This window comes from Xiphophorus hellerii, chromosome 20 (assembly GCF_003331165.1).
Source record: "Xiphophorus hellerii strain 12219 chromosome 20, Xiphophorus_hellerii-4.1, whole genome shotgun sequence".
NCBI classification, from domain to species: Eukaryota; Metazoa; Chordata; class Actinopteri; order Cyprinodontiformes; family Poeciliidae; genus Xiphophorus; species Xiphophorus hellerii.
The window spans coordinates 8153863-8180994 of NC_045691.1; the positions used below are offsets into that span (position 1 = coordinate 8153863).

General features: G+C 44.5%; 1 protein-coding gene across 3 annotated transcripts in view; it reads right to left on the bottom strand.

The window, feature by feature from the left end:
* Positions 1-27132, bottom strand: part of igsf21a (immunoglobin superfamily, member 21a) — a 190172-nt gene that overhangs the window by 68693 nt on the left and 94347 nt on the right. The gene's annotated exons all lie outside the window — the stretch shown is intronic.

Genomic DNA, 27132 nt, shown 5'->3' on the forward strand with positions numbered 1-27132 from the left:
ATCAGTTTACTGGTGTAGAAGATGAAATTTACATATATCAGGCATATAAACAGAGGGAATTATGGTGTAGGAAGACTGTTTTTATGGACATAACAAAATCCTTACTGTATTCCCGAGGGTCCCCATTGTAAGTAAGTAAGAAAACTTTAGTTATACAGCACCTACATGAAATGACAAAGTGCTATTACAACAAGATGTGAATAATGCAGTAAAATAACAGAACTATCATTAAAATATAAACATTAAAACAAATATTAAATTTAAGGACATGTAGCATACAAGTATTGCATGAGGTAAATAAACTAAACTAAAAGCTTATCTGAATGACAATCTTAGGCAGTGAAAAAATAGGAAAGGGTATAGCAGACGTGCATGACTGCTTGAAAGGAGTGATCGCCACTGGTTTATCAACAGTGCTAAGAATTTGTAAATCATATTTAAATGGCTGACCTGAGGTTTCTAGTTGATGAGTAAGGCTTTAACAGGTCAGCAAATTAATCATAAGCTTGATCATGCAAATTCCTAGAGGTCCATGCTAATGATTTTAAAGTGAACTCTGTACCTAATTGGTAACAAGTGTACAGACCTTAATAAAGGAGGTATAATTTGTGTCTTCAAGTCTCACTGCAGAGTTTATTTCTGGAGAATTTTAACAGCCTTTTTGTTAAGAGCAGTAAGAAAGTTCATTCCAGTCATCAAATTAAATGAAAGCATGAATGAGGATTACCAATTATTACTTTAACACCAGCATTCTTGGCTTAGAAGTATTTGTCACATGAAAAAAACACATTTTCAGCTGTTGTTTCAAGTAATTACTAACAAACAATCAAACACAGTACCTAAATACTTGAGACCAGACAGAACAGCTACATGCAATTTGTTTCCTTGTCCAGTCAAAAACACAGTCTTTAGCTCACATTTGAAGTTTATGGAACCAACTTTAAGACAAATGGAGATATATAGAAAATAGCTCCATGATTCCTGTGCTGTCAAGCAGATAGTGAGAAGGAGGAAAGTGGGACTCTGCATCCTTATTTTTAATTAAGTTTATATTTGCCGTTGACATATCTCTTCTTTGACAATGTTGCAAAAATCCTTGTTTCTCACCAAATATTCTAGTTGCACGCAGAGAACAAGTTAAAACAAAAGATAAGATGTAATCATTCTAAAGAAGCACCAGATCTTGCAGCCTAATCATTAATGTGCTGATGTTGTCCATATCAATTTCAGTTAAAATCTGACAAAACTGGGACCACTGATTCTCCAGTATCTACAGCCATCAGAGCAATTTCAGTAAAATGCACATGTTTTAGTGTTGACTGTAGTCCATCACAATTACTGTGTTGAACCAGAAAAGGAACAATTTACACAGCCACTACTGTTTCCGAAAACCTTGGAGATAAATAGATATTTGGATGCACACTTGTATTTTTAAGCTGAGATGGATTTGTGCTTGGTTACTTAGTCCAAACTCCATACTGTCACATGGTAAGTTTGTTTTTGTATCTTTTAGAATTTGATGGAACTTTAAAAAAAAAGGGAAAATGTCTAAATAACAAGGGGACAGATCATATAAACCAAGGGTGCCCAAAGTCGGTCCTCGAGGCCGGCATCCTGCATGTTTTAGTTCTCTCCCTGGTGGTAGTAACAACCTTCTCAGCATGTCAATGCTCTTCTTAGGCCTTCTAAAGAGGCAACATTTGATCCATGTGCGTTAAACCAGGGAGAGAACTAAAACACGCAGAATGCCGGCCCTCGAGGACCAACTTTGGGCATCCTTGATATAAACAAACTAAATTATCTAGCTCCAAAGCACAAAGCAGCAAATTGATAAATACTGAAATAACCAGTAAATGCTTGAGTAAGCTAAATATAGAAGAAAGAATGGTCAAAATCTCAAGATAAAGAGAATACTTTTCTCTACTGGCACTTCCTTAAGGGATAAGGGTAAGATAAAATAAGCATTTTTTTTTAACCACAGAGCTAAAGGGATGAGAATAGCACTGTAAATCTGACTCTGGGCTGGTGGCTGGGGGTAGGGTAATTGGCTTTGTCATGGGAAATGCTGATGTAGCCCGTTGCTTTGTTTTTACAAACAAAGCTGCGGTTTAGTGATCCACAATGATTGCTGCATTCGTGGATTCAGATCAAAACACACAAAAACAGCAACAAACTAAGCTCAAAGCAGGAAAAAGAGAGATAAGATCATTTGAGGTGTGGAAGAAAATCCGGAAAACGCATGAAGATTTGAGCCAGTAAGCCAGAACCAGTGTTTTTTTAGTTGTTGCATGCTTGTGTAGTTCCTTCCTGTTTGACAGAAACTCATGTCCATCAGAATTAGGAGTAGGGAAAGAGGAGAAGTTGCACTCCTAACACTGAGACTTCTGTTAAATATTAAGACTGGTGGAATTAATTTTTCAGCACTGCTCTAATCTTTGATGTCAAGGTTTTCAGAGGTGCAAGTCCACTGAGAATCTGTTCAGAGAAACAGCACAGGACTTTGAATGTATTAAAACTCTGTTGCTGCAGTTAGTTAGTCAATATGGCTAGTTAGTTAATGAGTGAGTTAATGTTTGAAATCTCAATTAGAATGGCAACACCATTTTATTTGAAGTAGATTTTCCATCATAATGGCTCTTATTTCCCCAGAAGCATCAGCTTTGCAATATAGATTCGGGCTTCATATTTAACAAGGAAAAACATGTTTTGCTGGAAAACACCCAATTCCTTCTGATCTTTTATCCCTAACCCTCTGATGCATGAATTATGAATCCCTGAGTCAAGATTTTTTTTAAATGTGTTTTTACTCTTCTTAGGGCATAAAAAAACAAATATGAACTTTTTTTTTCAAAAATGTTATTTTTCCAGGAAGTTACAGAAATGTCCACTACAGTGGACTACATGCACTTCAGCACTGAACATAGAACAGTATGAACTTAACTGAAGAATAATTTTATCTGAGTTTGATCATAAATCCATGACCTCATATTCCATTGTGGGCTTTGAAAAGCACTTGAACATACTTTCATACACTCTAACATTCTATAGCCCTTCTGTTAATCCAAACCAAGAGAACAATCTTCATCAAACAACTCCTCTTCTAACTTCTCTCCTAACTCATTTTCCTAACTCCTAGGCTACATGAAAATTGGCAAAGCATCCAGGGCACAGTGCCACATGGCACTGCATGCAGATGTATTTGGTCTTCCTTGTGCATGCAGCATCGTGGCATCTGTTTGCATTTTTGACTTGAGTGAGCTAAGGCCAGTGATTTCCTGCGCTGAACCTGACCTCCCTGGGTACTTTGGTCACTGCTCTGCACTTTGCTGGAGGTGGGGCTCCACTGGGTCTTCCTTTTCTTTTTTGCTGACCAGAGCCAGAATTGATCAGTGCACGGGCCACAGAAGCTTTGAAGATAAGGCTTGACCAGTACATCCGTGTCCTAGGATACCGAATGTACCCCATGACCATGTTGATCCCTAGAAAACTTTGCATTTCTTCGCTTGTCACTGCCAGATTTTCTTTCCCTTTCTGCAGCGCATACATGTTGGTGTTATGCACTATCACATCAATGAGATCTAAGGCACAGGTGTCAAACTCCAGTCCTCAAGGGCCGGTGTCCTGCACTTTTTAGATGTGCCACAGGTACAAAACACTGGAATGAAATGGCTTAATTACCTCCTTGTGTAGATCAGTTCTCCAGAGCCTTGCTAATGACCTAATTATTCTATTCAGGTGTGGTGCAGCAGAAGCTCATCTAAAAGTTGCAGGACACCGGCCCTTGAGGACTGGAGTTTGACACCCCTGATCTAAGGGAAACAAATACCCAAAGAAATCAATTGGTTCTCTTCCATCAACATTTACTCTCCTTTCTCCTAGAAAAGGTGGAAAGTCTCCATCAAAGTTATTGTCTTGGACTTTCCAGACATATTTGCGGGGTTGAGTGCAGGTATGGCCCTTGTGAACATTTCTCTGAGCAGGTACCATGTGGACATTTTCCTCAGCTCCCTCATCTTGCTGACCTCCATCTGCATCCTGTCCTTCATCATCCTGGCCCTCATCATCTTGACTTTCAGCATCCTGACTGTCTGCATCTCCTTCATCATCCGTATCTCCAATATTTCTAGTGTTCTCTGGCAGCCATTCCTCATGACTGCTGTCACTATACTCATCATCAGAGGAGTCAGAGGGAATTTCCTCGACTATTCTATAGTGTTCCTTATTCTTTGCTGCACTTGTGGTCTAAAAGTATGAGAAAATTATAATTTTACTAACACAAACTACAAATAATCTGAATAAAAAATTATATTTTTAAAACTAACATAGATATACTCAAAATGAATTTAATTGCAAGCAAAACAGTTATAATGAAAGATAAATCAACTACATGACTCATGTTAAAAATATAGTCAGCAATGCATGATGTCCACTGTGGTGGACACATGGTTAATCGCAATTTCCTACTTACGTGAAATAAAATTTTCCAAACTAAGTTAATAATATTGTTACCTAGATGCTCCTGCATGTCAGCATATTTTTTTTACCTCTAGAATTCTCCGAGAATAGAAGGATTGAGAGGATATTCCAGGAGTGGTCATTGACTGTGTCTGTCTGCCGGCCATCTTGGACTCCGATGACATTAACTTGTAGTTATAAATTTACCACCTTCAGTGACCTCATTTTATTTGTAAATATTTTCTGGGTACAATGTTTCAACAGAATTTAATATATAAGCGTGTATTGTTAGTTTGTGCTTAAACAGTGGATCTTACAAAATGTTAGAAATAAATTATTGACGGATGTTTTAAAATAAACAAAACATAAAAAAAAATTGAATCACTCCAGAGCACTATAAAAAAAAGCTCATGTCAACACAAATTAAATATAATAAAGTAATAAAAAATTGAAATAGTGTAAAAAAAAAAAAAAAAGTTCCTCAAACAAGATTAAACACAGCACGCCTCAGGTGTACACTAAAAAACAGCCATCCACAGTTGTGATCAATGGTAATGGGCCCACAAGAAGGTGTGGTGGGGAAAAAAAGCAAAAAGAGATCGATTGTCCTCAAGGAGATGCATCTAAAAGCTCTTTCCTGTTATGGCGGCCTTCCTCAAGAACTCCTCTTGCCTACAAATGCAAACAAATCACACAGTCTTGATGGAGAGCCAGAAAAACTGTTTTGACAAAGAAGCTTCTGATACCTCATGCAGTCAAACTTTGCATTAAATTAACAAGCACATTGTCAGATAATGTTGCTAGCCTCAAGCATTTTGAGTGAATGGCCAAGGACTGGCGATGGCAAGTCACTCTGCACTTGATGAAAAGCAGAGACAAATTACCTAGTGGACTAGATGCAGAGGGAGGTGTGTAATCAGCCATGTTTCCTCAAGGAATGAGCATGAAACAGAATGACGAGGATAATGCTGTGATTCAGTGCATGCCAAAAGAAGTGTGATTGGTTTAGTGCTGACTGCTTATAATGTGCTGATGAAGCTCATCTTTCTGGGTTTTGTTCCTTAACAAAGCTTTGGGTATATTTGTTATGCATTTGTATATTTGTTGCATTCATAAATTCAAATCCAAAAAAAGCATAGCTTACTGATAAATGAATAAAAGATTGAGGAATTACAGAATCAGATAAAGGTAACAAGGAAATAATGCACAAAAAGTGTTTACAGTATATCTAAGGGTTCTGTCTGTCTGTTTCCTCTATATATGCTAAGTATACACCACCAAATTTATACCAGAGTTTATAGACTTGACTTATCACAGTACATGGATTTCTAGCATTACATACTCAACGACTTTCACAACCCATGAATAAAGTTTAGTTTTTCCTTAGTTTATACAAAACCTGACTGTAGGAATGGGTGATATGGACTTAAAGTTTTGTCACAATTTTTGGGGCACTATTGTGATAACAATAAAAGTGACAATAAGAACTATGTATGACTTTTTTTAGTATGGCAGTCACAGCCATACAGTCACAATCACAAATGTTCTTGGAATATGTATTTTTTAGGACACCAGTTGGATAAAGAAATTTGATTTGTATCATTAAGTTGTATCAGTTTCAAAACAGAAACTGCAATTAATCATGTTTTCAAATTTATTGATATGTATTGATACTCTCAGTGAACAGACAGTGCTGAAAATAATAAAACTAACACCACAAACTATACAGAAAATTCTGTTTCTTAAACATCATTAATGGAAATTTATTGTGACAATGATAAATCTAAATTCTTATGATAAGAAATGTATCACGATAAATGATGAACAATACAATAAATGCCTACTTTTACCTGACTGGATGTTATTATAACTAGTGCATGTGACAGCATTTTGGCATTTAGTAGTCAAATTATGAGCAGACCTTTTTCATCATGTTCAATTGCTATCACTTAAACACTAGTCCCGAGTGGGTCAAAGTTGTCCTTGCCCATTTGTGCTTTTAAGGTCTAACTCAACCGCATTCTTGAATCAGAGTGAGGTATCATGGGATTCCTGTGGCTGGAAAACCTGCTCCGCATTAACTTATCAATGTCAGCAGCTTATCAGCTCTGGCATTCTTTCCACACTTTGCCAGAGCATCTGGCACACAGGCAAGCAGTAAGACTGTCGGGCCAACCTGTTCTTTCTGGTTCCATTTTCTCCTCTCTCTTTCATTGTTTCTTAGGTGCTCAGGGTTCCTTTTTGCTGCCAAACACTTTGCTCAACTCAAGTGCCACCTCTTCATCACCACTCTGTTCTTCAGGGAGACCCTGCCCTGCCTTCCAGCTTAACCACTCTGACCAAAATTTCCTCCTTTAAAAGGGTCTCCAGTGTCAAGAGCTCCTTCTGTCAATTTACTTCCTAAGAATTACTTTTACTAAACTTTGTTTTTTTTGTCTTTTTTACAATACCTGTCCTCTTGGTTGTCACTTCATTCTTTTTAAAATATAAGTGGCCAACATTTGAACTGGATAACTCAAATTTATTAGAAATTACAAATAAGGTTCAAAGACTAAGAAATACAACCCTTTCATCAATTTTAAAGCTCCATGTGTCTGTATTACATTTAAACCAGAAATGCTAAAATAAAGACAATTTTTAGACATAATTATGCAAATATATTTAATCTTTCTACTAGTGAAAGACCAAGACAAGCCTGGTGTCAAGAAAACTGGCATAGGGTGTGAGATCTTTTCGGGTGCATGCAGAAAAGGTGCATAGAGGCCTGAGAGAGAATAAGTAATCTTGTAGTTTGATTAAAAGTTAATTAAGTTGAATATGAATAAATATAATTAGTAAAATGACTACCAATAATCACATAATAACCTTCTGAAATGTACTTTTTCTGAAATATGATCTGTAATGATTTCTGTAATGATTTAACTTGATTTCTGTAATGATTTAACTTGATTTCTGTAATGATTTAACTATGAAACGATTATGGTTGATGAATTATAATAAGTGAGAGATGTGATTAATTATTAACTAAGGATCAAACTTGTGATAATTTGAAGTCAATGTTCAAATGGGTTTAATACAGGTTAAATGTGTTTAATGATTGTAACAGATGGAAAAGTGAGTTAGAGAAAGAAGAGGAATGTATGGGTGAGGTCCTGATAACAGGAAATGTCGCAAGCAGTTCTGAACAGATGGCCAGAGCGCACAGGATGGGTAGTGCGGTGAGTTTGGCTGAAGCAACGGAAAAAGAGGAAGTACGGGAACTTCCACTATGGTCAGCAAAAACAGGTTGGGAAATGTAGGGGCTTTTTCATGAGCAGATGTGAGGAAAGTCACGTAGCCCAAATCCTCCCATACACACACAGGGTGGAGAAATGTATAAAAAGGGACCGAAAAGAGGAACCAGCCGTTCCCAGTCCGGCGGCGCAGAAGGAGAGACAACTTGCAGAAGCAGCTACGGACCGCACTTCAGAACCACGGGGAAGCTCGGACTTCACACCGCTACGACAAGGACTGGGTCCCATCGCCCCATCTCTGGTTCTTCATTCGGCCGTTGGTCTCGTCTCAACCCAGCAACAATTTCAAACTCTGCAACCAGACTTGGAGGAAGGACAAAGGTCCCTCAGGGATGAGGAACTGAGGTTTGCAAAAGGATTCGGACCCGTTCTGCTTTGTTTCCTTTCTAAGGAGGATTTTTCCACACAAGGCAAAGACCTCAACCAAGGATGCTAAAAATTCCTGTTGCCAAAAGATCCACCATCTTCTGGGTATGAGTTGAATCTGCTCCTTGAAATTCCATTTCAGAACGTGCGACTTATCTCTTAGGGAAAGAAGATAGGGTAGTAGGATTGTACATGTAAATTTTATTACACTGTTTTTGATCTATATACGATTGATTATTGATTTGTATGTCGCATATCCCTGCTTAAGCTCGCTTAATAAAGTTATACTATGAAATTCTAATGAGGTTGGTGGACATTGGAATTAATAGAGTCATTTAATCTTTGTCCAGTTCTTTTTAATTAAGGTAAAACTAATGTACATGATTCCAGTAAATAGGAGGCTTCATAATTTCCTTTGGTGAGAGTAAATAATGACCCTGGGACTTACATCTAAGTCACTAAACATAATCTAGCCGGTTCCAAGTGCAAGTTATGATTTAGAAAGTGGGCTACCGTTAACAGAAGTGGTTATTGGAATTATGCAGCTGCGAGGGCTACTCAGCTGATTGTTTCTTAACTGTAAAGGGTCATAACTTCTGGATTGGAGGTAGTTAGAGCTAGACGAATCACTTTCGCCACCAGTTTAAATAGATTATCTCTTATAGAGTACTTTTAGGGTAATACCCTGGTCTCAGAGATTTTCCGGACCTGTTAGACGGAGAACTGGTCAGTAGGCAGCCCTGTGAAGTTGTGAGGAGTGGGCGGGGCTGACTATTGCAGGATAACCTTCATGGCGCCCAACGTGGGGCGGCGCACAACTGAGTAGGCGGGCCCCAAAGACACCAAGTCAGTGAAAACAGATGTGAGACTCTGAATAGCTCACTTGGGTCACTAACTCTTAGGGAAGAGAGTTAGTGGTGACTGATAAGGCCATCAGTCACAACCCTCGCAGTAACTGTATAGCATGCAGGTGAGGGAAAGCTTCTACTGAGGATGGAATGACCAGATCCAGACAGTGAAGCCAGTAGCCAACACAGCCTGGACCCATCCCTACTCGAAAGCGCAAAGAGAGGCTTTGGGGGATAGGCGACTCGAAAGACAAAGACAACTATGAGTGAAGACGAAGAAAGAGGGGAACTGGATCCCCTACGGAAGCCAGCGATGGGACAAGGGGCAAGCCACATCAGCCAAGACGGGGAAAATCATCAATCCCGTCTTTCCCAATCTATTCTAACACGAATTCCTGTACAGCTGATATTGCTCGGTGATGGATTGGAATCCTGGACTGAGATAAATAAAAGAATGTTCTTTGACTCTCACTACAACACCAGTAAGGTCAGGGTTCAGGACTTACTGGAGATCCTAGTGCGGCATCACGTATACTACTGCACCCAACTTAAACAGGGTCACCGTCTGGGAGTCGTCAAATGCCCAGTGAAGGTTACCAAGAAGACAGAGGCTGCAGAATGGCTGAAATGGTTCGCCAAGCTCCTTGAAGAATGGACGGAGGGTACGCTACGGACTATCTACAGCCCCTCCGAAAAGTATGATCGTGTGGTAAAAACCGCTACAATAGCAGCGGGCATCGACGGAATCCTGGTGAACCCCCAAGCACAGGGGGTGCGCCATTACAAAGAGTGTTCGGAGGCCCTGGAAAAACTGCGTGCCTACAAAAGAGACAAAGAAGGCAAGGAAAAGGAGCAAGCCCTCGAAGAGGCAGGGTCGGAGGTGGCCGAGGCTCCGTCCCGATTGCCCAGCAGAGCCACGACACCGATTCGTCAACGGAAGCAGGTTCCAGAGGATCTGATAGACCTGACGGCCGGCAGCGACGACAACGACGGCGGTGACAACAACAATGATGACGACGGAGGCATCCCAGCTCGACCGGGTCCATCGCGGAACGAGGAGATCCCCCCCGAACAGTCGGATGAGGACGACCCCGAGGGAGCGCTCGTCGGCGGACTCACGGAGGAGCAGTGGAAGGATGCAGCCAAGGAGTGGTCCCCTCAACGGGACCCGGAGCTCGGGTTTCATCCCCGAGTCCACAGCACGGAGAGGAGGCATCCACTGCCACCTACAGAGACCCCAGCGGCCAGCAGTTCCGACGAGGACGAGGAGGAATCGGACGAGGAGCAGCGGGGCCCCGGCCGCCCCAAGAAGAAGACTCAGAAATCGGACACCTGGAGGATGGCCCGAGAATTAGCCGAAATACCACCGGGGGCCAGCAACTTTAGACTGCAGACCGGCCTCCGGATTTATCAGGTTATTGGAAGAATATGGGATCTTGAGGGTGACGGACTGATTGTGTTCACCAATGACAGATACAAGATCCACAATCGAAAGTTCAGACGCAGCCTTGAGGACCAAGCAGGGCAAAGTTATACAGCAGATTTAAGATTGCTGGCAGCTACCTGTAGCCCAAAAACGAGGGGAGAAGTAGTCTTGATGAACGGCTATAGTCTCCCTTATGGTGCTGTAATCCTGGTCCCGATTGACGTCTACCGAGAAGGAGAGAGTCTGGAGGAATATCGGAAGAAGATGTGGCACGGACTCGAGCGGGGCCTGGTGGCAGCCAGCAACGAAGGCATGAGAAGAGCGGTGGTGAGTGTACAGGGACTGAGATCGCCGGATCTGCCAAGGGACACCGCCAGATCAATTGCGGAGAACGGAGTGGTGAATATAGCCAAGACCAACAGTCATTTCTTTGTGTTCAAAGAGGTGGTGGTGGTGGTTGACCCCCGTCTGCATCGACTCCGCACTGAACAAGGGGTGCAATTGGCAGCTGAGATGGAGGAGCAATGCCGCATTAGCCATCCATCACAAGAAGTCAAGAAATATCCCTTAAAAATTCCCCAGAGTGAGGTTTCAAGCACCACCCAGATAGGTAAAGCCAAGGCCGTGCAGCCACCCAGGATAAAGATAAAGGAGGCACCTGTTGAACCAGGGTTCCCCGCAGCAAAGTACGTCAAGGAGTTCTCGTTTGAAGAGAGCCGCAGTACATTGGAAAAGCCCAACACAGGAAGAGTCAAGAATGAGCAGCCGACGGTCCCGAAAGAAGAAGGACCGATGAAACCAGCCAAGATTCGCCCGTTGAACTCCCCCAGGAGAAAACCTCTTCGACAACAGCAGTATGAGGACATCAGCGACTCAGAGGACGAAGAGGAGCAACCGGAGATCGAACATCCTGGAGAAGAAGAAGAGGAGAGCGATCACGGCAGCGTCTTCTCCGACCCAAAGCAACTACCGGCCGAGCATAAGACACTCCGAACAGGACAGCACCGGGGTAAGAAGAAAGAAATAGAAACTTTTGACATCGAAGGATCTTCCGAGAGACTGGCAAGAGACGTGACCTGGGGTCCCGTGCAGGCTAAGGACGGACGGCGTACGTATGTACCAGAGGTCGGCCAAACCGAGTACCAGATCCCGGCAGGATGGGCCAGCAGGTTGGGAGACCGGGTGCAGCTCGAGGTGGAAGCGACAATCGGAGAATGGGCTAACATCCTGATGACACCATCCTGCTCCACCCTGACAGCACACTATTCCCTGACTACCAACTTCAGGAACGCATACATTGGAATTATGTATGATGTGATGCTGAGACGAATGAAGAAAGCCGCCTACAAGTACTCCAGGGAAACTCAACAGCAGCTGGACGAAGTGTCAGCTGACGAAGAGGAACCTCAGGCGACGTCTTCGGAGCCAGGACCGCAGATCCCGGTGAGACAACCAGAGGTGTCAGCTCAGCCACCTGCCACTAATACAGGACAAGATGCTTACGCCGAATTGAAGAATCTAAGGCTGGTGATTAGGAGTAAAAACGCAGACGAAAACAATGAAGAGTATCTGAAAGATGTTTGGCCAACCGTGCTGTCTACCACCAACCATGAAGGAGCCAAAAAGTTGTGGCTGACCAGCGTGACTACGGACCCGATGGTTGGAACAGATTCAGCACAGAGCAACTATGAAAGGCTGGTGTTGGAGGACATGGATGATGAAGAGTCCCAGGTGAAGAGAGCCAGAGGACGGCTGGACAGGGGAAGCCGGTTGGAACCACTTTGGCACACACTTAAGCAAACCGTTTCTCCGGCGAGATATGTGAAAGTACTGCGTGAGGTGACAAAAGGACGCAGAGGAGAGATCGTGTTCGTGAAGTTGCCAGTGAGAAGCACAACAGTCGCTCAGATGGATGTAGCAGTGCAAGGATTCGACCTGGAACAGCAGTACTACGAGGACAAAAGGAAGAAGGAGGCTAGCCAACCGGCAAAGCCACCTGGAAGGGTTAACATCAGACAACCATCTAACTTCCAGGGTAGACCGTTCCAGCAAGGAGCACCGCCATCCAACTTCCAGAGCAGACCATTTCAACAAGGAGCACCGCCATCCAACTTCCGGAACCGGCCGTTCCAGCAGAAACCACCGGGACCACAAGGGAAACAGACCAACCCTCCGGCTTCATCAAACCAGCCAGGAAAAGGTCAGTTCCTGACAGATGAGGAGTATAGGAAATTGAGCCCAGAAGAGAGGACGGCCCTCCGTGAGTCCCGTAAAGCCGGGGCCGGAGGGTCACCAAAGTAATGGCGTCCAGGTCGCGGGTCATTTTAGAAAATGCCTACTGGGAAGGAGACGAAATCTACGCTAAAGTAGAGGGAATACCCTACCTGGTGGACACCGGAGCGGAGGTGTCTATGACCCGCAAAGACCTAAAAACAGCAGGACACCTGAAGGTTCAGTTTGCCAATGGAAAAGTAGAAGAAATGCCGTATGGGACTTGGAGAGGAGTCGTGTGGGTGAAAGGTCCCTACAATCTCCTCACAGTAAAAGACTTAGACGAACTCAGTAAAAAGAAAGGCACACATCGCAGACTGGAGCGAAGGCTGACAAGCTTGAAAGCAAGGCTGGTGAAAGTCGGCCCGACCCAAACAGGATCAGAAAAACAAGATTGGTACAAACCAGTTGACATACCAGCGGTGACAGAACAGAAGCTTGAAGAGAGTGACTTCTCCCCGGCTGGGAAGGAGAAGCTGCGTGAGATCATCGTTACGACGCAGGTGGCACGGTTCAAGAACGATTGTGGAGATTTGGGCCCAAAGTTTGTTCATCACATCGAAGGTGGGGTTCATCCACCTGTTCGACAGTACCCGTTGAACCCAGGAGCAGTCGAGGAGATGGACAAGATCGTGAAGGAACTGGGTGCCCTAGAAATCATCAGAGAGGAACTCAACCCGATCACCAACAGCCCCATCCAGGCGGTGAAGAAACCTGAATCGGCTGGAGGGGGTTGGAGGCCAGTCATCAACTTCAAGGCCCTGAATCGAAGAACAATAGCAAACCGAGCCAGTTTGATCAATCCACAAGGAGCGCTGAAAACTCTTCGAGTCAAGAAGTTCAAGTCTTGCATCGACCTAGCTAATGGATTTTTCTCCCTACGCCTCGCCAGACAGTCACAAGGTAAAACTGCATTCACCCACAAAGGCAAAAGCTATGTGTGGCAAAGGTTACCCCAGGGCTACAAGAACTCCCCAAATGTGTTTCAGTCAGCAGTGATGGAGGTACTGGGGGACGTAGGAGCTACTGTGTACATTGATGATGTTTTTATTGCTGATGACACAGAAGAAGAACACCTAGAGAGGCTACGAAAAGTGGTTGAAAATCTCACCAAGGCAGGTTTGAAGTTAAACCTCAAGAAATGTCAATTTGGACAGTTCCAAGTGAACTATCTGGGTTTCCAAGTCACGTCGGACTTGGGACTCTCGGATGGGTACAGAGAAAAGCTGACGAACATTCAACCACCACAGTCAGAAAATGACTTGCAGAAAATATTGGGACTGTGCAACTATGTCAGAGACCATGTACCCAACTATCAGAAATATGCCAAACCCTTGTACCATTGCCTGAGGAAAAGTGAGGACGATGAGAAAGACGGAAAAAGACCCTGGGTTTGGACAGCAGCCAATCAACAGAACCTAGAAGAATTGAGAAGAGCCATTCAAGCAGCTGTGAGATTGGAGCCAAGGAGTTTGTCAGAAAGACTAGTGGCAGAAATCAGCTGCGAGAATGACGATGCCATGATCAAAGTGAGTAACGAAAATGGAGGCTTGGTTACCCTGTGGAGTTACACCCTCACTTCGGTTGAGAAGAAATACCCGCAGGAAGAGAAAGAGCTAGCGGTGTTAGCCCGCTATTGGGGTGTGCTGAAAGATTTAGCACAAGGACAACCAGTTAAAGTCATCACACAAAGCCAAGTTCACAAGTACCTAAGAAAAGGGACTGTGGAAAGTACTAAAGCAACCAATACTCGGTGGGGAAGATGGGAAGACATCTTGCTGGACCCGGAGCTTGAAATTGGGCCAGCACAACCCACCAGTAAGAAAAAACCACAAGAAACACCTGAGAAGCCAGGACAACCTGAATGGACAATCTACACCGATGGATCCAGAAAGGGGTCCGACCAGTCGGCATACTGGGGATTTATTCTGAAGCAGGACGGCAAAGAGAAATGCCGTCAGAAAGGAAAAGCCCCCGGTAGTGCTCAAGCCGGAGAAGTGACGGCAGTACTGGAAGGATTGCTGGAGCTGGTGAAAAGGAAGATTAAAAGTGCCAGGTTGGTAACCGACAGTTACTACTGCGCTCAGGCCCTTAGAGAAGACTTGGCCATTTGGGAAGAAAATGGTTTCGAGACAGCAAAGGGCAAGCCAGTGGCACACAAAGACTTGTGGAAAAAGATTGCTGAGCTAAAACTGCAGTTGGAAATAGATGTTGAGCATCAAAGAGCACACACGCATGAGGGAGCTCATTGGCGTGGGAATGATGAAGTGGACTGTTATGTCCAACAAAGAAAGATCGTCTTTGTCGGTACCGAGAAGTGGGACAGTACTCCCAGAGGACGGGAGGTCCCAGAAGAATACGTGGTCGAGGTCGTGCGGAGCGTGCATGAGGCCCTTGGACATGCAGGCGTGCGACCTACACGTAAGGAACTGGAGGAGCAAGACCTTTGGATCCCAGTGAAACAAGTCCAACGCGTGCTAAGGGACTGTGAAGTGTGTGGTCAATACAACGCAGGTCGCCGAGGGCAGCGGATGGATGGGTTGTCCATCAAAAGCACGGTCCCCTGGGGCTCAGTCTGCATGGATGTTGCAGGTCCCATGGGGATAACAGGAAGGAGAGGTGAGAAGTACCTCTTAGTGCTGGTGGATTCTATGTCGGGGTTTGTAACTACAAAAGCAGCCAGGAAAGCAAACGGCAATAGCGTTGTCGGCATGCTGGAACAAGTATGCAGTGCCCTGGGAATCCCGAAAGAGCTGCGCACGGACAATGGGACTCATTTCCGTAATTCACAGGTTGACCAGTGGTGTCAGAAGTATGGAGTAATGCGAGTTTACTCGCCACCCTACACCCCACAAGCTAACGGAGTGGTGGAACGAGCCATAGGGTTAGTAAAAAGCTGGATAGCTAAAAATGCTAACACCAACAGCTGGAGCACCCAAGCGGTGGAAATAGGGCAGGCCCTGAACGACAGAAGCAGAGCCGAAAGACCCGCCCCTGCGATGGAACTCAACCAACGGCCGTTCACCACGAAGGAAGTGGGGCGGGGCTCCAGCGACAAAAAGGAGAAGCTGACGCCCAGAGTGCCATTCCGAGAGGGACAGCGCGTATGGGTCAAAGCAAGAGAGCAACCTGTACATGCAGCAGTAAAACCCAAGTTTGAGACAACTGACATCGTCAAGCAAGTACTGGACAGGAACACAGTATTGCTGGAAAGAAAAGGGATCCAAGGAGTTGAGCAGCTCAAGCCAGTTCCTGACTAAAGCGAAACAGAAGCCGGTGAAATGGCCAGTGAATCATGTACCATTCCACCCTATCTCGGACTGGCCACCGTGAAAGGGGTGGTTGTAATTAGAAGAACACCTTCAGGGATTTGGGCAGGACGAGCCCTGAAGAAATTGGATTGGGCTAAAAATGGAGTCCTGTCGGAGGAGAGAGAAATGCTGATTTGGGGAAAAGCTAAGGGTCGCTGTCCAATCTGTTTGGCAGGCAACCAACTCCCCATCATCTGGGAAGGACCGGGCCGTGACAAACCCGTACGACAAGGAGCTACTGCGGAGGCACTACAACATCTTCGTGTTTCCCCGGTCACGATTTTGAGCAACCTGATCTGCGGGAAATGCCGTGTGAGTTACCTACCCCGGCTTAAGTTGGAGACCCACTGGACCTGGCAGGAGGACGAACCAAGTGGTTGTTTTTGCATGTGGGATGGAGACGATCTAAGCCACTGTTCTGTATGCCGGGACCAGCTGCGAGGGGGAGAAGTTACCCTAACAGGTGAAGCTGAAGGATGGCAGGTGGCACGATTTTATAGCTCACTGCGATACTACAGAACGTATGGACAAGTACAGCCAAACTATGGGAGCCCCATACCCATAGGATTACTAGGGCCTTCAGCTCCCCCGAACACCCCAGAGGAAGCAGACCAATGGGTATGGAGAAGGGACGAGGGGCCCCATGATATCCTGTGGGAATCTATCAACGCCGCCTGGCCGTACGATCCCGCTAGAGCGTCCCTGTCATTCCCACCACTGAACACCATCCATTACCCCATGGTCTTCCGTGTCTTACGCCAGCAGGAGTACCAACCGTCGGCTGGGGGGCTTAATGCACTTCCAGATGACACAAAAGAACAAGCCATTGAGGGAGGTTGGACAGGCCCCTGGGAGCTGACTACGTGGGCACATCTGATCCTGGAGGTCATCAATGACTGCACCATTCCTGTGACGGATCTACCGGACGTACCGAGAGAAAGTGGAGTACGCAGCTCGGATCTGTATTATTGCACCACTGAAATAGACGGGTGGGGCAGTAGTACGGTGAGACCGAAGGAGAAGTCCCGCCTATACAGAGTGACGGCGGAGTCCCGGTTTCGGGATGGGATTTTGCAACACCCAGGAGGCGTGGCCCAGAGAGTGGGAACGCCCTCTGATCCCAGCACCACCTGTCAAGTTCAGCTGTCAGTGCGCATGGTCACCGTCCCCTATAAAGGGATCTACTCGGTCGGAGCAACCATTACAACGGTGCCGGACGACCAAACTTTTGCCACCGCATCCTGCACGGAACCAGAGCCTCCTAAGAAGAAACCAAAGACGCACGCCTGGCAAAAACTCACTTCAGCATTTCCATGGAGGAAGACAAACCAAGACTAACGGACAAACCGGACGGAGGAAAACGAGTCGTCAAGACTAGAGGTCAGCAAAAGCCCAAAAAACGCAGCGGAAAACTGTTTTTCATGACTAAATTGTTCAAGGTGGGAACAGGAGTCTTATCAGGGACTGTCCGACAAAGGCCCTTTTCTGAAACTACCTACTACTTCCATCCTACTAGATAAGCCAAGAGAAGATTTCACGGTCCCCTATCCGCTTACCGAGGCCTACTTTCTCCAATACTTCATATACCTCCGACCCACTGATTTTCAAAACACAAAGGAGGTGAGGGAAAGTGAAGAGTCCACATCACCCCCTGTACATAAGCCATTTTTGTTCGTTCCCACATTGCCGGCCACGTGGCAAGGACGAGGGTCCCCTAACACGGTTAATTATGCATCGATTTCACCAATGTGTCCGAGACCCCTGCCATGGACTTTTAACACAGTGTACCTGAGAATACGGGGAATCGAAGTGCGAATCAGATGGGGTCCCCATTACCTTGAACCATTGCAAGGACTGTATTGTGAAATTTCGATTAATGATATGCTCATCTGGACTACCTCACCAGGTATGGCGAAGGGCTATAGTAAAGAAAGAAATACACCCAGAAGGTTATGTATTTAACAATACCAGACTTCCATTGTTGTTGCAAATAGATAGGGTTTACCCCAATCCACCACACCAGAGGATTTTTACTCCGTCAACCTGGGGGTACCGCACCAGACTGACTTTGCATGGGCAATCATTGTACACCTACATCACATTACCCGCCCCGATTGGGTACAACCACGACCTCTGGAACGATCCAGCATTGAAAAACGGCACCGCCCAAGGCCCGTTTCCTCGGCCAGACTATTGGAGAGTCTTCCTCTGGAAGTGGGTGTGGAGGGGGTTGGAGCCTGATTTGCCCTACCCCTCTCCAATATATAAGACATTGCAGCAGGGAAGAGCCACCAGACGGGTTGCAAAGAACCCTGCCACCCAAGGTCGCCTCAAGGTTCTGAAAAGAATCTGTGCAACGCCTGATGCAGCGGATCCAAGAGAATCACTAATCTGGCCCTTATACTAACCAGGATGGAGGAAATCTACCTGCGGCGCAAGCCTACACACCCGGAGTTGCTGGATGTTACATCAGAATCGGACAGCTCTACTGACACTGACGACGACTCGGAAACCTCTAACGAACCCTTGCTACGGAAAACGACTACGATAACCGGAAAATCCCTATGCCTGAAAGGGCTGCTAACGCTTCTTGCCCTGCTGTTTGCTGCTGCTGTTCTTGCTACTATCTTCTACTTCATCGGAGTTGGACCGTGGTATCTTACGCATACAAGAGTCACCTATGGACATTCCAAGTACGCTAACTTCAACTGTTGGAATACAAGCACCACGGCTATTTTTGTGCCATGGGACAACGAAACTTCTGTCCAGAACCGAACCGGACTATTTGCCAAAGACAACGGTAAAAAGTACGTGGAACGCCGAGCTTTCGGATTGAACGACTCCACTCTGGACGGCCTTCTGAATCGCACCTGGGAGATCTACAACTATGACTTCCTCGACACCGGAGTGCTCTGCTGGATACGGGTTCTGCAACACAAAGAACGACGGACCGTCAGATGCAACTGGATTCACCCGGACCGAGGTATGCCAGAATGGCATTGCAACATGGCTTGTCGATCACTCCTACTGTTACCAAACCAGGGGTACTGGGATACCGAAGTAGTATACCCAGCCCCACACAGGTCCTCAGGCTGTCGAGCCTGGCTTCCCCGAGAGGAGTTTTGGGGAGATTTTCACCTGAATTGCCGGGTGGATGACACCATCCCAACCGCACCGCCGGGGAACTGGACCTTCCGAAATGCCTCCCGAGGTAATCTTCCAGTCAATGCGACAATGCCACCTACACCAGCTAATTTGACTAACATGACGGCTTTCCTGATCAGACAAGGACCTAGACAGTTTATGTATCAGGCCGAGCAACAGCACTGTTATCAACACCACTTTCGTTGGTTAAATCCTTGCCTCTGGAATAAGTTTGTGCAATGTGCGGGACAGAATCATATAGTTTCAGCCATAGAAGAATACTGGGCTGATTTTTGGCACTCTACACGCACAGTCCGTACAGAGATTGAAACCTGGCTGAACAACACATTCCCATGGACATACATAGCCAAAGACCAGACGTTCTTTATGGGAGATTTCCCGGAGGGAACGGTTCGCTCTCATACTGGGTTGGAGGAGCTACACATTGCCAATTTGCGTACACAACCCCTTCCAACTCCTGATGACCTTCTGAGTGCTCCTAAAACGGACTTTGCAAAAATTGACAAATGTGTCGCCAAAAGAATTTTTGAGAGCCTAAATGACACCTGTTGGAAGAAAACCCACTCATCGCCACGTTGTGACCTCTGGCAAACTGGAAACGCTTTTCACTCTACCTGGAGATACAACTGCCCTGATCCTGACAAAGCACCTACGGTTAAATGGGCTCTGCGGGCCTGGTACGAGGATTACACTCGAAATTGGGACTACGAGTGGTGGGGACTCCAACAAGAAGAGTTTGAAGCTTGGGTGACACCATGCCTCACGGAGTCAACAAACTACTGGGTCAAGTACCAGTACATCGCCACGGTTTATTCTAAAGACCGCATGATTTGGCCTGGAGTTTTTTGGAGACCTGACAGCTATATCAACCCCAGACCTTGGCGCATGACTTGTAAGAATAACACAAAAAACATCCTTGAATGCGTAATAAGTTTGGCCAGACGACCCTGCGGAACTGTCCGGGGGTGGGAAAGCTACTGCGAAGAACATTATACAGATGAGTATGACACTCACTCTTCTGAGGTTACTTGGCGAAAAATCAATGGACAATGGCGAAGGGCGATAGTGAGCGGACGGACATGCACCGACGCAATCCTAGGATATCATCTCCAGAAGCGCAAGAGCATTCTTGGACTACCCGTTCCGTTCATTCCAAATCCCCTGATAGCCATCGCCGAAGGACATGCTTTTCGGAAAGGTCTGTGTGAAGGGAACATAGACTCAGGGTTTGACTGGGTAGGACCCAACCTGTTGTATTCCAATCTCACCTGCTCCACCACTATGGAGCATTGGCAGCAATGTGGAGAAGGCGCTAATAAACATGACTGTTTCTGGTATGAGGCTTTGGGAGCAACTTTGGTGGCCGTCGCCACCGAGGTTGTGGAAGAAGTTGCTCATGTGGTGGAAGAAGGCCTCAACATTGTTGAACAGTGGCTGCTAGACGCTTTGAGCGTGCTATGGCCATATCTCTTAGGTCTCCTGGGCGTCGCCGTAGCAATACTCATCGGCAAAATCGTCTTGGAGGCATGGCTGAAAGCACTTTGTCGTTGCAAAAAGAGGAACTACCAGCCCCTCCCCCCTAAGGAGGAGCCTACTTCTGCATAAAAGAGAGCTGCCGTGTGCCTGCGAGCCATTCAACCTTCACCGCAGCTGTTGACAAGACCTGATCCAGAGCGACCATCATCTCACATCATGGAAACCAACTCTTCAACTAACTCTTCAACCAACTCCTCGAATCCCAACTCACTTTTTGCACCGATTCAAGTGAGTACCCTTGAGCATTTAGGGATTACCCTGGCCTGGGTAGTCTTCTGCCACACCGGTCCTTGGCCTAAGGGACATCCTATGAGGATCTTCGTCGCGCTACAAGGATATGCCAAGTTGATCCTCCGCCCCATCGTTCTCCACAAATGGGGGTTGGCTTCATCCCTTTTCGCTTGTTACTTGATGGGTCGTACCCGCATTAATTGGCGCAGGGGTGTTGTGGTCTGCCTATGGCTCATCACCGATACCACAGCCCTGATATTGGAATTGGTCCTTGGGGGCGCACAAGCCACACGAACCGCCCCATTTAAGATCCTCACAGCTATTCTAGAAGGGCTTTTCGCAGTTTCCATCCTCATCTACTTAGCACGCCAGGCCTTGTCTATCAAGGGTCGGGGACGGCGAATTTGGATGCAAAAGTGGATAATTCTGGCTCTTTGGGCAACGGGTTGGGGGGTCCTGGTGGTCCTCTACTGGCTTCATGAGACCGCGGACCTCGCCATTGTTGTATGGCTGATGACCTACGCGGCAATATTCCATGATTCAGCTCATGTCTATGATCGAGGTGAACCAGCTCCAGATCATGACATTCCGGCTCCTGTGATTAATTCACCTTGGCTCGCAAAACAAGCCGGCACACGGGCTTAAACCAGCCTATTCTCTCAGCTTTCGCTTTTGCATTTTCGTCGTTGTAAGTAAATGTAGTTAATCAATAACCACTGATCATGAAGTTACCTGGGTTACTGTTTCTCCTCAGGCATCAACCTGCTGTGTGGGGTGTGGAATAGCTGCAGAATCTTATGGATTCATTTGGGTTGCATCGTCTTCCCGTTGGTGTCACAACTGCGTGAGCAGTCATTTCACCGATGTAACGGCAATTCTCTGCGCCACTGGGCGAGAGGATTTGCCCTACATTGCGGCTTCCACATCTAGATCCCTGGAACGGGTGCACAAAATCGTGTGGACCTCTGCGTTTGGCCAAGAAGACGAAGAGCTTACAACATCTCCGCTGTACAGGGGACTACAGCTGCCCATAATTCAGAAGTTATGGGAACACCAGCTTACTCGGCAATGCCTCCCAACTTTACATCTTCTGGATGGACGAGTTGTGGCAGTGGGCAACTACCTGCCGCCTACATGTCCCATGTCTCCGGATTTGTTTATTGACGTCGGATGCCAAGCCTGCAGGGCAACTAACGTGAAAAGTACCCAAACTGAGACCCTCAGTTCATCTCACCAAGCCTGCCAGACTGAGGACACCCTTTCCCCATCATCTCCATCACCAAGTGATATGGATTTCCAGGATCTGCTGGCAGAGTTGGACAGCTACTGCAACAACCCATCAACGACGCCAGACTTCGGGATGGACCTGCCCTCGCCTCTGCAGCCCCCGCCGGAACGAACCACCCTTTCCGTCTCAGGTGGATCTACACTTGACAACGGTTTGGGCGCAGAAATCTGGCTTTCTCCGCCGTCCAATCTGACGGAGTATGAGGTTGTGGATTCCTGGACACCTTCATCATCTCCGGTTACCTGCTACGAGCGGGACATCCTGACTGCCGACTGTGGTGATGGGCTTGACCTCTTTTGACTTTGGACTGTGTGGTTTCTGCGAAGCACCGTCCGATCTCAAGGAGGGGGTGTCAAGAAAACTGGCATAGGGTGTGAGATCTTTTCGGGTGCATGCAGAAAAGGTGCATAGAGGCCTGAGAGAGAATAAGTAATCTTGTAGTTTGATTAAAAGTTAATTAAGTTGAATATGAATAATATAATTAGTAAAATGACTACCAATAATCACATAATAACCTTCTGAAATGTACTTTTTCTGAAATATGATCTGTAATGATTTCTGTAATGATTTAACTTGATTTCTGTAATGATTTAACTTGATTTCTGTAATGATTTAACTATGAAACGATTATGGTTGATGAATTATAATAAGTGAGAGATGTGATTAATTATTAACTAAGGATCAAACTTGTGATAATTTGAAGTCAATGTTCAAATGGGTTTAATACAGGTTAAATGTGTTTAATGATTGTAACAGATGGAAAAGTGAGTTAGAGAAAGAAGAGGAATGTATGGGTGAGGTCCTGATAACAGGAAATGTCGCAAGCAGTTCTGAACAGATGGCCAGAGCGCACAGGATGGGTAGTGCGGTGAGTTTGGCTGAAGCAACGGAAAAAGAGGAAGTACGGGAACTTCCACTATGGTCAGCAAAAACAGGTTGGGAAATGTAGGGGCTTTTTCATGAGCAGATGTGAGGAAAGTCACGTAGCCCAAATCCTCCCATACACACACAGGGTGGAGAAATGTATAAAAAGGGACCGAAAAGAGGAACCAGCCGTTCCCAGTCCGGCGGCGCAGAAGGAGAGACAACTTGCAGAAGCAGCTACGGACCGCACTTCAGAACCACGGGGAAGCTCGGACTTCACACCGCTACGACAAGGACTGGGTCCCATCGCCCCATCTCTGGTTCTTCATTCGGCCGTTGGTCTCGTCTCAACCCAGCAACAATTTCAAACTCTGCAACCAGACTTGGAGGAAGGACAAAGGTCCCTCAGGGATGAGGAACTGAGGTTTGCAAAAGGATTCGGACCCGTTCTGCTTTGTTTCCTTTCTAAGGAGGATTTTTCCACACAAGGCAAAGACCTCAACCAAGGATGCTAAAAATTCCTGTTGCCAAAAGATCCACCATCTTCTGGGTATGAGTTGAATCTGCTCCTTGAAATTCCATTTCAGAACGTGCGACTTATCTCTTAGGGAAAGAAGATAGGGTAGTAGGATTGTACATGTAAATTTTATTACACTGTTTTTGATCTATATACGATTGATTATTGATTTGTATGTCGCATATCCCTGCTTAAGCTCGCTTAATAAAGTTATACTATGAAATTCTAATGAGGTTGGTGGACATTGGAATTAATAGAGTCATTTAATCTTTGTCCAGTTCTTTTTAATTAAGGTAAAACTAATGTACATGATTCCAGTAAATAGGAGGCTTCATAATTTCCTTTGGTGAGAGTAAATAATGACCCTGGGACTTACATCTAAGTCACTAAACATAATCTAGCCGGTTCCAAGTGCAAGTTATGATTTAGAAAGTGGGCTACCGTTAACAGAAGTGGTTATTGGAATTATGCAGCTGCGAGGGCTACTCAGCTGATTGTTTCTTAACTGTAAAGGGTCATAACTTCTGGATTGGAGGTAGTTAGAGCTAGACGAATCACTTTCGCCACCAGTTTAAATAGATTATCTCTTATAGAGTACTTTTAGGGTAATACCCTGGTCTCAGAGATTTTCCGGACCTGTTAGACGGAGAACTGGTCAGTAGGCAGCCCTGTGAAGTTGTGAGGAGTGGGCGGGGCTGACTATTGCAGGATAACCTTCACTGGTTAAGCTGAAAAAAAAAGATACGTTCAAAGGAATTTGGAGGTGTCATTGTAGATATTTTTCCATGTTAACATTTGTTTTTCAATCATTGTCAATCTATAAAGCACCAGCACAAACACAAACATCCACTGCAATCATAACTATGATGCCTGTCAAAAATATAAGGCTTTTCTTTTTTCAGAAAGATGAAACAGTAAAGTCAGCGTATAATTTACTTTTGAGAATATTACCATTTTTATTACATTTTGTTCTATTCAACAAGAAAGGGTATTAACTTGTCTCTATTGTCAAACACAACACCCTCTATTGCAAAATCAGCTTTGAATTGAAACAGTTTGTGTGCTTCTCAGGTCTGTAATAATCATAACATAAATATTCTGCACTAAAAAACAAGTGTGGATAAATCTCAGCAGAATAGACCATTCTAGTGCAAAAGTGAGTGAGAATTGTAGCCAAAATGTAATTTTTATGTATATACACAATTAAATAACTTCCAATAGTAATGAAGTAAAATAATAAGTGTCCGTAAGCAAAATATTGTGAAAAAAAACGGAATAAAGCAAAAAAATTGATCTGCATTGAATATGGGTGTGCTAAATTAAAACAAAAGTCAAATTTGTGCTACACAAACACCTACCAATGTGCTTTTAAAAATGTTTATATCATTTGTAAATATCAATCTGACACTTGCCCTGCATGTGCCATATTCATATTTTACGATAATTTCAAAAATATTTAAAACAAGAAGAAAATACAGCCCTTGCTTGTTTGAACTTGAACACCAGACATCTTTTAGACTTCAGACAGTTACATGCAAGAAATGTTTTCCCCCCTTTTTTATCTCACAAGGACTAATCTATGTATTTACACTTGAGTCACAAGTGCTTCCAGTTATGCTAAACAATGCTAAAAAGATGGGAGATTGATGTCAAAGTGAAAGACAGCATGTATGGAGCACCAAAAGGGACAACATTTTATTAATAACTGCATCATTAAATCATTAATTATACCATAAAATAAATACATTTTTAATTCAATGCTTAAATAATTTATTCATTTATTAAGTATGCCATTAAATAGCTAAAATACAAACTTTTAATAGCTGATACAGATCAATAACTAAATGAGCATTTAATTTTTTCATGGTTTCTATTCCTGCAGTGTCAGCATGAAATAATTTTATCTGTCAAGCTTCGCCCATCAAAGTCAAAAGGCGGGACCGTGGGGAGGGATAACACCGATCTGTGTCGGTTCTCTGTGTGAACCCACCTGCCTCGATGTCCTGCCACTTTCATGACATGAATTTCCCTACTGTGAGACAATAAAGGATATTAGTATTCCGTTTTTCTTTTACACTAGTTTGCCCTGATTCTTTGAAAATCATGGCAGCCCTTGTAATGGAGGATTTTTAATGAGCTTTCCTGTGAGTTCGTTGGAGAGATTCTACAATTAGCAGACAACACAGAAGCAAGAGATTGTCATCCACACTGTGTGGTAAAAAGTCAAAGACTTGAGTGAATGCCACAAAGCTCACGTTGGCTTCAGGCTGCCGAAAATATTAAGGTTCAGCACATCAGTGTTAGCTCTGCCCATAGCCCATCAACTTGGTAGGTGAGTTTGACCGCAAAAAAATCAAACCATGGTGACGATGCAGGAACGGGAACCATGAAATAATTAAATGCACATTTATTTAATTATCTGCATCGGGTATTATAAGTTTTCATTTTATTGATTTAACAACATATTTACTAAATAAATAAATAATTGTCTATTGAATAAATTATTAAAACATTTCATTAAACATTTATTTACTTCATGGTACATTTAATGATTTAATTATGTGTTTATTAATTTATTTAATTCCATCCCCTCAGGACCTTTGTTTAAAAAAAACCCCCAAAAAACACACATAATACTACAAATAAACACAGCTACATGCTTTAGTTTTTAGTAGTAAATACCTGCTGTGAGTGAATCTTGTTTTTTTTTTCTCTGTGGGTGTATAACTCAAACCCTGTGGCTCCATAAATATGCAGGTGCAGGTAGCATCCAGCTGATATTTTGAGATTTTTCTCTCACTTTACTACCCATGTGCTGTGGCGTGGGGGGTGATGTCATTTGTTTGTGTGTGCAGTCATGTTTCCATGTTTCTAAGTGTGTACACCATTCCGTTTCAATGCTGCTTACTCTCCCAAAGGGACAGTAGGATTGTCCAGATAAATCATCTTCAGCTGGGCAGCCAAACCACACAGAAGATAGGGGGGAAAAAATGCAAGTAAGGAACACAAGATGAATCAAAGTGAGAAAAAAAGTTCAATGAAGTTGAAATTATTAAAGTGGGATCATTATAAAAGACTGTAAACTATAACATATTTTAGGTTTGAATTTAGGTAGCTAAAATGAAAAGCCAAATTTTCTTTACTCTTACTGCGGTTTCCAATCACAACAGCCAAAGCAACATTAGAGCCAGAATTATGTGTGAGGGGAGATGGCTTGCCAGCCATATTTTTGAGCCCTTGGGTAAAAGGAGGCAGTCCTCGGGACGCACTGAACATGTAATCAAGCCAAGAAGCAACAGATGACTCCTCCTACTGCTCTCCATTTTTCTACTACTATACTTGCAGTCAATTTATGCTATCTATCTATTAAACCACAAATACTTAATAGACAGCTGTTGCAGGTGTTTATCTTAATACTAATATGCTAAAGATGGATAAGATTTCTCTACTTTGGTTGAGAAAATTACTATTCAGACTAGATTTTAACAAAACCTTTTAGAACTGTTATTTCTTCAAACATGAGAAATAACACAACGTTTCTGGTCTTGTACAGTAATACAC